The sequence below is a fragment of the Cnephaeus nilssonii genome, assembly GCF_951640355.1.
Source record: "Cnephaeus nilssonii genome assembly, chromosome: 4".
Taxonomy (NCBI): domain Eukaryota; kingdom Metazoa; phylum Chordata; class Mammalia; order Chiroptera; family Vespertilionidae; genus Cnephaeus; species Cnephaeus nilssonii.
This window is the reverse complement of record NC_137075.1, coordinates 74420815-74429442: the sequence shown is the minus strand read 5'-3', so window position 1 is coordinate 74429442 and position 8628 is coordinate 74420815.

Below are 8628 nucleotides of genomic sequence, written 5' to 3'. Positions count from 1 at the left end.
ATGGAGCAAATCAACTTTTTAAACAAGTGATTTGTAGAACTGGTCAGGTGTGCAGCAGATGGACGTTTGCAGGGATATAATTCTATGACTGGTTATGTTTGCAAGTTTTTGCCATAATCTAAGCTATAAAAAGCGGTATGCACTGAGCATAGCTGCTGTTAGTTAGATACAACTGTGAAGGTTCTTGTCACCAAAGGAAAAATTATCACTTTACATATAAAAGTTCAGCTTATACTGATTCAAAAAGTAATAAAAATTAGTTAGTATATGCCAGACACTATTTTAAGTATTTTACATGTATTTATTAATTCATTTATAGTTTTTATAAAAATACTGACATTTGTGTACATATAGACCTAGAAGCTTCTTTATTTCAGCCTTGTTTATAAAAGGAAAAAATAATTCCAAACCATCTAAGTATCTATCTATACAGGAATAACTAAATAAACTTATGATACGTAAATACCATAGAATAATACTGTTTATTGCCATTATTTAAAACATTGACATACCCCGGCCTGCGTGGCTCAGTGGTTGAGCATCAAACTATGAACCAGGAGGTCATGGTTCAAATCCAGGTTAGGGCACATGCCTGGGTTGCAGGCTCAATACCCAGTGTGGGGCGTGCAAGAGGCAGCTAATCAATGATTCCCTCTCATCATTGATGTTTCTATCTCTCCCTCTCCCTTCCTCTCTGAAATCAATAAAAATATAAAAAAATAAAACACTGACATAGATATATAGGTCCTCTTCCAGTTACTCTGGCTGCATTGCAAATTACCCCCCCCCCCAACATAGAAGTATAAAACAACCATTTATTATGCTCACAGATTCTGTGAGTAGGAATTCAGACAGCACAGCAGGGATGACCTTTCTTTGCTCCATTTTGCTTAGGGCCTCAGCTGGAATATTTGAAGGTTGTGAAGGGGAATCATCTGAAAACTTTTCACTCTCATGTTGGTGGTAGCTGCAAGCTGGAGGCTGCAGGCTGGAGACCTCAGTTCTATTTCATGTAGAGCTTTTCATGTTATCGCAGTATGGACTGGTTTGAGCTTCCTCACAGCATAATGGCTGGGTTCTAAGGATAAGAGACTGAGAGAGACACACACACACACACACACACACACGGGGCGGGGGGGGGGGGGGGCTGGGAGACAGAGAGAGAGAGAGAGAGAGAGAGAGAGGAAGAAGAAGGAGGAGGAGGAGGAGGAGGAGGAGGAGGAGGAGGAGGAGGAGAAGAAGAAGAGTTCCTTTTTATGACCTAGCCTTAGAAGTCTTACAGTCTCAATTCGATTTTGCTGCATTTTGTTTATCCACGCCATTACAAAGTCTCATTCAGGTTTAAGAGGTAGGGAAATAGACCCTCTTGAGGGGCAGAGGCAAGGTTCTTAAAGAACATGTGAGACCAGAAATATTGCTGTGGCTATTTTTGGAAAATACAAGTTTGCCATAGGTACTTACATTGAAAGACCTCCTAAACACCTTAAGAGGGTAAAATAAATGAGATGCATAATAAGTAAAATGTTATAATATTCATGTTTTTTAAAAAATACAAAACCCATATTTCAAATGTTCTAAATTGCTTAAAGATACATATTTTTCAAACTGAGGCAGGATGGTAAGAAGCTAGGGAAATTGCTTGACAGGTGGAATAGGGAAAACTGAGACAAAATCATTTAAAAAGGCCAAACAATTTGAGCAATTCATAGCCAGCTAATGAATCACAAGGGTTTATCTTCCCTAACCAAGGACATTTAAGAAAAATTTGTTTACACATTCCAGACCCGCCCAGGGCAGACTGGCTTCAGATCCCAGTCCCTCTTCAATTGCATTCTTTAAAAATAAAACTAACCAGAAAATAACCCTGACCCTTCTATACACGCATTTTGAATCAGCATATTGAAGGACACACCTGGAAAGCTAATGAATATTCTGTTAAGACCTTCCCCTGAGACCTCCCCTAGGATTCCCACTGGCTACAGAAGATAAAAAGCCTCCAGACAAAGAACCCACACCCATGCCTTGTATCTCTGCTCTCCTTTTCATAAACGCTAAGCATCCACATGGGATTTGCAACCATGGGAGCAGCAGGCAGCAGCAGCTTGTCTGAGCTTACCTGCTGAACCTGTCTGCAAGACCCCCCTTTTTGGACTTCCTGTGAGCTAACAGCAGCCCTGCGTAGGCTCTCTCCTGTTGCTCCTTCTACCTTAAGCCCTTCCTTTGTTTCACTGTCCCCAGCTTTCATAAACATACTCTACAAATCACTTGGGCTCATATTGTGAAATCTTTCCTGCATGACGTCAAGAACCCACACACTATCGGCCGACCTGAGGCAGACTGGCTGTGGGCCCGGTACCTGTCCTGTAAAAAAATGATATGGTTTCTAACTGTAACCTGGGTGTTGAGCCAAAGAACGAATCTGTTCAAGTCATGCAGGAAAAACTGACAAGATGGCCACCACACGATTCCTTAAGACGAGTTTAAGGGTAAGTTTTACTTAGAGAAATGTCTATCACTTGCTAATTGTGGGATATGACCTTCTTGTAAGAAAGATGTGACTCCATTGTAATGAATGACTGGTGTCAAGGCTGCATGTGCTTTCCATATTGTAGCTTGGCATTGAGCTTTCTCACACTGAGAGGCTGACCTGATGTCGCCAAGTTATTTTCAGAAAGAGGAGAGTTATAAAGACCTTCCTGAGGTCAGGGACTGAGTCTTCTTCACTTTGTATTCATATATCTGACATATGAAAGGGGACTTGTTAAGTTTTTTGACTGAATTATGCTAGTCTCTCATTCAGCAGTCCAGGATGTTTATAATTAAGCAGAGTAAATTATGGCCTCTTTACTAATTAATAAGCTAATAAGAGTTCTGATATCTAATCTAGGGTGACTCCACTTCATATCCCAGTATTAAAATCCCAATAATAATCTAAGTCAGATGACATCTCTAAGAAATCTGTACTTACACTTATGGAATTTTTTCTTTCTTGCTCATGTTTATGAGTAATATGCTGATATGATGGTCACATTATTTTAGAGATAGAAATGAGATTAGTTCACTCAGGATTTAGGCAGGGTGTCCCCAAAAAATGTATACACACTGATAGCTGATAATTACATAAACACTGGCTTTATAATTATTCAAAGTGTGTGTATACATTTGGGGGGACACCATATATTTGCCTATTATGAGACTGAAAAGACAACTCTCTATGAGCAATGACTTCATAAGAAATGGTCTCAGAGCAGGTGAAGTGTATCCAGTGATATTCTTTTATCTGAATAATTGGTATTTTTTTTACTATTGTCTGTTCTCTTTTAAACAACAGAATAACACACCTTCATTTTTTAAGAAGAAATTAAATCAATGAAAGGAACCACTAACAATTTCAAAACAAAATCCTAAAGCAACTTCCTGAAGTTAGCTTGGAAGGAGAAAATGTCCTTCCCAATTCTTTCTAATGGCTAGACATTTCCCCCCTTTGGCCAGGTTTAGAGGGAAAACCTAGCTGTGTACCTACCTGGAAGGTAATCCTAGGAATGGCGACAATAATACTGGAGAGATGCTTTAAGTTCCCTTCACTCAGCAGGATGACATGTTATGTGCCATAGGCATGCATACTGAATAATTTAAATATTTGTGTACTTTTATTTTACTTGCCATGTGGTTCTTAATCCTACTAATCCTATCTATTATACATAAAGCCTTGAATATGAGTGACCTTACTTTGTTTCATCCTAGATGAAAGAAGAAGCATACATCAAATTTGAGGGCCATATAACTTAATCAAAGACTGAATATTAGAATGTTGTTTTACTACCTGTAATCCTGGAGCACTGTGTGATTCCCAGGTAAAGTACTTTAATTAACAATATAATTATTTCTCCCTTTGAGTCTTGGGGTGCAACAGCCTCCTCTTTAACCCTCTTTTCCTTTGAGAACAGTGATTGGCAGTCCTAATTGTAGGCACAGATTTTGTTTGTAGACCTGGGGACTCTGGGGAGTATGAGGAACCAAAAGAGGACTATGGTCAAATGGTCCCCATTTCCATTACTTTTAACCTCATACTTACTTTCATAACCTACCTGAAGACATGGACAGGCTGACTTTCATATCTCCACCTGGGTTTGTGAGTGGTGCTGGAGAGAATCATATATTCCTACATAGTTAAAGCCATTGATAATTCTTGGCCTCCAACTTATCTGTGCTGCAGCTGTCAGGACTCTAGAATTATTTTATCTGTCTTCCAGGCTAGCTCCATCCCACAGCACCTGTTCTCAACCACTACTTTCTTCACACTCTCCCTCTCAGCAGATGACCCTGCCTTCATTTCACTAAAAAATATTAGCTATTCCATGGGTGCACTCTCTCAACTTCCACTCCCTCCCCATACCTATAAATGCATCTTTATCTGAACTTACACTTACCTCCTTCCCCCAGTCTTAGAGGAGGATAGATGGGCTGATTCTTCCAGATTAAAACTTCACTCTGCTCATGGACTTGATGCCATCTCTTTCAGTCTCCCTTGGGACCTGTCCCATCATTGTTTTCTCTTGAATTTTCAACATTACCTTTGCTAGTTACTGCCTAGAGTTTATAAATGTGCTGTATCTGAAAATTTCTGCTTCCATCCTTTCTCCATCACCGTGAAGCTGCTCATCTTCAATAGGTAGCCATTGTCTCCACTCAGGTGCAAGTTTGCTCTTCAACCAATCTGTTGGCTTCCTCCTCAGCTCTTTCACTAACAACTCTGGCAGAAGTCAACCATTATGTCCCAAAGGCTAGACCCATTAGATTCTTTACAATTCTCATGTCTACTTATTCCTCCATGGCATGGGATCCTGCGGTGCCCCTTTAGAAATTCTCCGCTTGGCTTCTGTCTTACCACTCTCTTTGCCCTTCTTCTCTGAACATTTATTCTCAGTTTTTTTTTGATAATTATAATCTATAATTAATAATAGTAGTAGCTAGCATTTAATATGGGCCTATCACGTTTTAGTATGTTATAAGCAGTAGCCCATTTCGTTCTTATAGTAACTCTATGAAGTATACAGCATGAATTGATGGTTAGAAGCCAGGCCAGAATTGGGTAACTAGCCTATTCTTGAGGCAATCACGGGAAAGGGGCTGAGTTTGCTCATATTAATTAGGCCTGTTTGAGGCTGAGAGTGAAATGAGCTGCTTCTGATATATATATATATATATATATATATATATATATATATATATATATATATATATATATATATGGCTGGGAGTGAAGGAATGTCTATAATAAAATTGGGGTTGCCACTTACTAGCTTCGTGTTCTTGGACAATTTAATATCTCTGGGTTGCAGATTCCTTTTATTGAATGTGGGTAATATTACATACTTCATATGGTTTTGGAAGGGTTAAATGAATTAATACATTAAAGTGTTCAGTACAAAGCACATAGTAAGCTTTCAGTAAATGTTAGCCAGTCACCCATTCCACCCATCCATCCTCAGCATTTCTGCCACTCCTGTCCTCGTAAATTGCCAACTGATGATGTCAGTCTCCTGCTTAAACATCTTCAGTGACTCCCTATTGCCTAATAATAAAATCTAAACTTAGGTTAGGGTGTTTTGGATACAGAAAACCAATGCAATATAGCTTTGAAAAAATAAGGGAGTGAATTAGACCATGTAAAACACTACCAGAGGCAGTGTGAAGTTCAGGGTTAGTTGATTCAATGATAATATTGAGAACCCAGGGTTTTTTTTCCCTCTCTCCTGCTATTTATAGAGTCTGCTCCATGCTAAAGCTGGTTTTCCTCATAGTTATAATATGGTTGCCATAAGTGTTTGGGGCTATGTGTTTCTTGATTCGTGTTCAGTGAAAGGAAGGGAAAGGCTTTCAGTGACTTTTGTGAATTACTTTCCCAGAAACCTCTCTTGGTGTCTCATTGGTCAGAATTGGTCATGTGTTATTCCTGACTCAGTCACTAGAAAGAGACTAAGTTTCCCTCCATATAGGCTCCCTAGGGCTAAGCGTGGGTGAACTTTTTTGGAGGCATATGGGTGTGTGGGGAAGAGGTGTGTACTAAATAAAATTAAGTTTCTGGAGTGGATGCTGGGGAGACCACATTCTATGTTGACTGCATAAACAAGATCCTCTTGATGATCTTACCTTGAAGCACAAATTATTTTTGTCATGCACAACTTCAACTCAACGTATTCAATTAATGATTATTGTATATATGAATGAATGGACTTTGAACCGAACTACTGCTTGTAGTTTCCAAAATGTGTAAGATGATTTCTGGTCTCTTTGTCTGTGTTCATACTACTATTAGTCCTTGAAATCATCACCCCCAACACACCTAATCTCTCTCTCCCTGTCTCTCTTTCTCATACACACACACACACACACACACACACACACACACACACACGCACGCACATGTCTCCTCATCACTTGCAAAAGTGACTTTTCCCTGCTGTGAGTGCTTTAAGGGTGGGAATTATGTCTTTTTCCTTTTTTATTTTACTGGTAGATGCATAATACATTATTCTGAATGTATGAATCAAAGATTGACCTTGCTCTACACATTTTCAGACAGCAGATCTCTCTCTCTCTCTCTCTCTCTCTCTCTCTCTCTCTCTCTCTGTGTGTGTGTGTGTGTGTGTGTGTGTGTGTGTGTGTGTAAATGCCTTAAAACAAGTTTAATTATATAGGACTTCTCATCACTATAAATGATAGAAGTGTCTTCTGGAGTCTTAAGGGTCTAGTCATATATACTAGGGTGTTTTGTTTAAGATTCTTTTCCTTAAAATAATCACTTACAGAAGCATTTTTTATTATTAAAATGAATACTTTGAGGCAATGTAGTCAATGACAACACCACACTCCACACACACATATGATTAACTGAATTGTTTGGGCTGTAAGTCACCACAGCCAGAATGAAATGATTTTTTTTAGTTAACACAGCGGATCTCATCAATGTGGGGACTAAATCTGTGAAACCAGTCCAGGAAAGGGAAGTGATTTTGTAGACTTTGTTTGATAGCGCATTAAAACACAAAGTATGTGAAACAAAATGCTTGTTTTATTACTTTTTTTCTGAATGAGAAAATATAGAATCAAGACATTAAGAAGCTAGGTTTCGAGAGCACAAAAAGAACGTGTAATGCTAAGAATAGTGCTTCAGAGCTCATTGGGGGTGTAGAGGTTTCTCTAGTCCTAATATATTTTGGTTTGTTTCTCAATATGTATACAAAACTCTAAAACCTTAAATGCAACCATAGTAAGGAAATAAAAAGAATATGGTAACCAAAATATTTGTAATGTTGTATGTATACACTGTGATGGAAGTCTCTGAGTAATCTATAAACTCGCAGCTGCTTCTCAGAGTTCCCATAGGATAAACCTTTGAAGTTCAGGGAGTGGCTAATGGTTCCTTTGATCTTCTGAGTCTTTTTGCACTTCAGGGAGATTTGAAGGAGGGCAATTTTGCTTATCACTGTACCTATTGTTAAGCAAAAGAAAAAGCAACTTCCTAGATCTATTGAGATAGGCGGTGCAGGTGAGGAATTTTCCCAGACAACTTGTCTGAACTGCTGCTTTTGGTCTACTTCAAGAGGTAATTCTGCCCAAGTTAGCCTCTCCCCAACCCACTTCAAGTAACTACAGTTAGTTAATTGCCTCTATCCTAGCCTTTAGGTTTTTTTTTTTTTAATGTCATTGTTTTGTGTACTTGGCATAATAAAATGTGCATTAATTTACTTTCAAAACCATTTCATAAAATAAAATTGTCTTCCCTTGAGAAATATGAAAAACTCTAAACATACGGATATTTGGGAAGTCAAATCTCATATGGTTATAGTTTCTAGATTATAGTCTTCTAGTAGCATCTGCATTAAAGGTCATTGCATTATTAAATATATTCTGTATAAAATATTTTAAAGTGTATATGTGCTCTATGAACAAATATTCATGCCTATTCTTTAGTTTTAAAACAATTGTTGAAATAACTGCCACACATAATTAATCTTATTATGAAGAGTTTTTGATAGCTCTTCATGTTTTAACAAAAGTAACACATGTTCATTCTGAAGAGAAATACTGAAAAGTTTAAGGAAGAAATGATGGCCCTCAGAAATAATCACAATATATTTTTGATGCCTTTTCTTCCAATCTTTTTATTATGTAAATATACATAAATAATATGTGCATTTCCTTTCATGGGAGATATTAACTTATTCTGCATATATAGTTTGCGTACTTTAAAAAAACTATTATTTTATTGTTAATAATCACATTAACTATTTTTACTATGTATTAAGGATTATTTATAACTCTTTTATGAATTATAATTTATTTACTCCCCTATTTTTAATGAAGATGTCTTTTTTAAAAACGATGTCTTCATTTTTCAAAGATTAGAAACAATTGGTCAATAATTCAGAATTTTTTTTTCCATGAAGGGCTTGAAAATTTAATTTGAAAAAAATCTTGAAATATATGCACACATACACATATATCTGTTAACTGAGGGCAAGATCTAGGGGCTCAGTGCTGAATGAAGAACTCACAGAATGAAGAACTCACAGAATCAAAACATGTTTATTATTTTTATTTTGATATGCACTTGCATCAATT